Source organism: Lynx rufus, unplaced genomic scaffold, assembly GCF_022079265.1.
Source record: "Lynx rufus isolate CCGP_SWC_20201006 ecotype Redwood Valley unplaced genomic scaffold, mLynRuf1.p SCAF_5, whole genome shotgun sequence".
Taxonomy (NCBI): domain Eukaryota; kingdom Metazoa; phylum Chordata; class Mammalia; order Carnivora; family Felidae; genus Lynx; species Lynx rufus.
This window is the reverse complement of record NW_025814867.1, coordinates 121,300,529-121,305,509: the sequence shown is the minus strand read 5'-3', so window position 1 is coordinate 121,305,509 and position 4,981 is coordinate 121,300,529. Positions and strand designations below refer to the sequence as shown.

The 4,981-nt window shown below is 36.6% G+C and overlaps 1 pseudogene; it reads left to right on the top strand.

Annotated features, from left to right (window-relative positions):
- The first annotated feature begins 1,835 nt into the window (after window positions 1-1,835).
- LOC124526999 (60S ribosomal protein L7-like) lies at window positions 1,836-2,916 on the top strand (annotated as a pseudogene).
- Window positions 2,917-4,981: the final 2,065 nt, after the last annotated feature.

Genomic DNA, 4,981 nt, shown 5'->3' with positions numbered 1-4,981 from the left:
GATCTTGTATTTTTATTTTCTGTAAGCCAATCTTTATATGTATACTTCATATATGTATATATGTATAGCTTATATATGAATGTATGTATATATACATATATAATATATATAAACTCTCACACTTCTCAAAATATTTTGTACTTACAATTCTTCAAAAGTAATTCTTTAAATCATATCTTATTTTAACATATGCCTGAGACAAATATAGTGTCTATGTTTCACTGTTGAAACAAGTTGATCCTCTACCTACAGATGTCAAAGGCTAATATTTCCTTCCAGTTGCATTTCTTTATGGGCTTTCTTTGGTGTACCATTGATTCATTTTTGGGGGGAATGTTTGGTCCATTCTTCTTATTTATTTTTATTTTTCTGATGTTAGAGATAAAAATATTCATTGTTATTTGTTAAATAAATCGTTATTACATTCAATGGTCCAAAATGGTTCAAAATAATTTAAAAGATGTACATTTAGAATTCTTGCTTTCACTCAATCTTGTTCACCTTGAGACATCACACTATTATGTTTTTTTATCATGTTAATTTTTCTTCATACAAAAGAAGCAAATAAGGATGTAGACTTACATTTCTTCCTCTTGCAAGAAGTTGGCATTCTTTTTTTAATGTTTATTTTTGAGAGAGAGAGAGAGAGGGAGAGGGGAGAGAGTGAGTGAGTGGGGGAGAGGCAGAGAAAGGGAGACACAGAATCTGAAGCAGGCTTCAGGCTCCGAGCTGTCAGCACAAAGCCTGACACAGGGCTTGAACACATGAACTGAGACATCATGACCTGAGATGAAGTTAGACACTTAACCGACTGAGCCACCCAGGCATCCCAAAAGTTGGCATTCTATAGAGAGTGTTCTTCAGGTAACTTAACATTATAGTCTGCAATATTTCTGTATCTGTGTGTTTAAGTTAGTTTATTTAATTTGTTTCTGTTTATAGATGTTTTAATAATTTCTAGTCTATTGCTGATACAAATGATGCAATAGAGAAACACTTTACAAATGGACTTTATTCTTGTGCAGATGTATCTTTACCATAAAACAAGCAAAGTAGTATTGGTATGTCAAAATTTTTATTACTTAGTCTAATGTATCTTATGTTTTGTAAAAACCCATAGTTCTTGTGTTACTTAAGAAAGTTTGGAGAGAATTGGTATTTGTAGGGCAACCTGTCTTCATCCTGAGAGAACCTGGCCTTGATTGTGGCTAAGGCAGAAGAAAATACAACATGGAGAGTCTACTCCTGCTCTTAACTGCCTATGCTTGCAAATGACATATGTCATTTCCTATCATAATCCATTGACTGGAATCAAACATATGCCCACCAACCCAACATTAAAGAGGTAGGTTGAGAAATATATTGAAATACATGGAATATGCAAAATTTGATGAACATTACTTTTTTTGGTAACGTTAAACCTACTAGAACCAAATAATCCTTTATTTCTTCCCCCACATTTAGAAGTAGATCTGTGTCCAGTCATTTTACCTAGTGCAAAGTCCAGTGTATTGGTCAAACTACTAAAATAAAACAAGCACACTCAAAAAGAAGTAATTTAAAAAGATATAACTATAGAGAGTTATACAAGGTGGTATTTACAAAGGAGATGGCAGGAATAAAGGAAGCTTAAGGAATGGTGGAGCACCCTAAACTTGAAGAAGCAGGAAGCAATTAACACTCTTAGATCTGAAGGGGTAAAGAAGGTGGTGATTGACCAGAAGCTGTTGAACATTAGTAGAGAAACATATGTTAAAAACAACAACAAGAACAAGAACAACAAGAACAACAACAACAACAACAAAACCCCCAAAACCTCTTTTCCAACTGGAACCATGGAAGGTGCAAAAAAGAAGAAAAAGAAGGTTCCTACTATGCCAGAAGCCATTAGACAAAAGTGAAAGAATTTTGCAGTTGAAGATCCTCTGAGAAAGAAGTTTGCCCAAAAGATGCTTCAAAAGGCCAGGAGGAAGCTTATCTATGAAAAAGCTTATCATTACCACAAGGAATACAGGCAGATGTACAGAACCTCTCCTCGAATGGCCAGGATAGCAAGAAAAGCTGGCAACTTCTATGTACCTGTGGAACTCAAATTAGCATTTATCATCAAGATCAGAGGTATCAATGCTAGGAGCCCAAAGGTTCAAAAGGTGTTGCAGTTTGGGGCACCTGGGTGGCTCAGTTGGTTAAGTGTCTGACTTCGGCTGGGTCATGATCTTGCGCTTTGTGGATTCGGGCCTGCTTCAGGCTCTATGCTGACAGCTTGGAGCCTGGAGCCTGCTTCAGATTCTGTGTCTCCCTCTCTCTCTGCCCCTCCCCTGCTTGCACTCTGTATCTCTGTCTGCCAAAAATAAATAAATATTTTTAAAAAAGGAGTTGCAGTTTCTTTGCCTTTGCCAGATGGTCAATGGCATCTTTTTCAAGTTCAACAAGGCTTCAGTTAACATGCTATGGACTGTGGAACCATATATATATATATATATATATATATAGCATAAGGGTACCCAAACCTGCAATCAGTGAATGATTTTATCTACAAGTTACATTAGACTAAATAATACATTTTTTGATGTACCAGTACTCCTTTGCATGTTTTATGCTAAAGATACATCTGCACAATTGATGTACAATCATTTGTTATGGAAAAAAAAAAAAAAGAAGAAGAAAATTGCCCTGACAGATAACACACTGATTGCTCAATCTCTTGGTAAATGTGACATCTTCTGCGTGGAGGATCTACTTCACGAGATCTATGATGTTGGAAAACATTTCAAAGAAGCAAACAACTTTTGACGGTCCTTCAGATTTTCTTCTCCATGAGGGAAAATGAAGAAAAAGACCACCCATTTTGTTAAAGGTGGATATGCTGGCAACAGGAAAAACCAGATCAATAGGCTTATCAGAAGGATGAACTAAGGTGTCTACCATGATTATTTTTGTAATCTGGTTAGTTAGTAAATGACTACTTTCAAATGGAAAAAGAAAAAGAAAAACAAAAACAAAAACAAAACTCAGTCCAGCAGAGAGAAACATAGAGCAGTATGAAACCTGACATGTCTCTCTCTCAGCTTAATCCCTCTAATTTCTGATCTGTGCATTCCATTGGCTGAACACAAGTAGCAGGCAGAAGGCAAGAAAACCAGATTATAAATCCATAGAAGTCAGTCTTTGCTACACAGCAGGATGAAGAAGGGTGGAAAGTAAATCCAGAATGAGCAAATGGGGAATGTCCAAGACATCACAAAACCTCAGGTAATGTCACATAATTTCTTCATACGTCTAAATGTGACTCCTTTGAGTCCAGAGATCAATGAACTAAAATGACAAGGCATCAGCTTACCATCTCTCCATAAACATATACAGAAAATATAAAGCGGTAGATCAAAGGCAGGATTACCACATTCAAAATGGCAAAAATGAGCAAATACATGAGGTACTGGTGCACAGAAATTTTGAAATTCCTGGTAGGAAGACATAGTGAAGTTTTTCTATACTGGGAGAGTTCTACCTTCTCCTCAGTAAAAGTGGCAGGAATTATATAAAACAAATACCCTAATAATTTAGATTCTCTGTGTAGTGTAAATGCCTGCCAATAAGTGTATTTTTTATTGTAGTGTAAGCGGCTGACATTAAGATTTGATTGTGAAGGAATCCATATTAAAAGACATCCATCTTGAATAAACATATTGCCAGCTGCATAACCCACCTACTAGCAAAAATGACCAGATTAGGAATTAAGCCACTCCCATCACTAAGTTTCCTTTCTCAAAAAGCCTTGGTTAACTGAGATAACTGCTTCAGTGACTCTGCTTCTACCTTCCCATCCCTAGTTCCCACTTTTATGCTTTAAATTAGCCAGTGAAAAGTTAACCCATTAAACCCTAGGCACTCCACTGTCGAACTCTAATAAATACAGAAGCTCACATTCAGGGTCTGTGTCTCTCTGCCTGTTTGTCGGTCTGTCTCTCTCTCTCTCAATCTTGTCTCTCCCCTCCCCATCTCCTTACCTTGACCTCACTGTGTGCCCTTGGCATGCCATGTTCCTTCCAGGACCTGTGAGTAATAAATCTTGTTCTTCAAAGTTCCTTGATGGTTTCTTGCTGAAATGTCTCCTTTAATCAAAATAAAAACAACACGGGCCAGTCTAGCCACAGCATTGGTCCTGTTGGGGATTCACCACAAATCGAGAATAGGAAAGATATAGAGATATAAAGTAGATGAACAGTTGCTTATGGCTTGGAAGGTGACTGGGAACATAGGAGGTTGAAAGCTAAAGGGTACTGGATTTTTTGTAATTTTATTTTTTTAGAGTAGGTTTTGATTTTCAACAAAATTGAGAAGGAGGTACAGAGATTTCCCCTATATCCCCTACCCCCACACATAGATAATTTCCCCCATTGTCAACATCACTCAGCAGAATAGAACATTTTACAAGAAAGGAAACCTAAATTGATACATCATAATCACCCAAATTCTATAGTTTACCTTAGGGTTCACTTATGGTGTTATACATTCTGTGGGTTTGAATGAATATATAATGATATCCATCCATCATTATAATATTGTTTAGAGTACTTTCTCTGTACTAAAAATCCGCTGTGCCCTACCTATTCATTTTCCCAATCATTAGCAATACTAGTGTAAATGGTATTGTTTCCCCCCCAACTTTTTATTTAAATTACAGTTAGTGAAAAAACAGTGCAATAGTAGTTCAAGGTGCAGAACCTAGTGTTTCATTACTTACATACAACACTCAGTGCTGATCACAACAGGTGCCCCCCTTAATACTACCATCACTCTTTCAGATCACCGCCCCTCTACCTCCCCTCCAGTAACGCTCAGTTTTTTCTCTATAGTTAAGAGTCTGTTTTCTGGTTTGCCTACCATTTTATTCACGTATGTACATCTGTTTTGTTTCTTAAATTCCACATATGAGTGAAATCATATGATATTTGTCTTTTTCTGATTGACTTATTTTGCT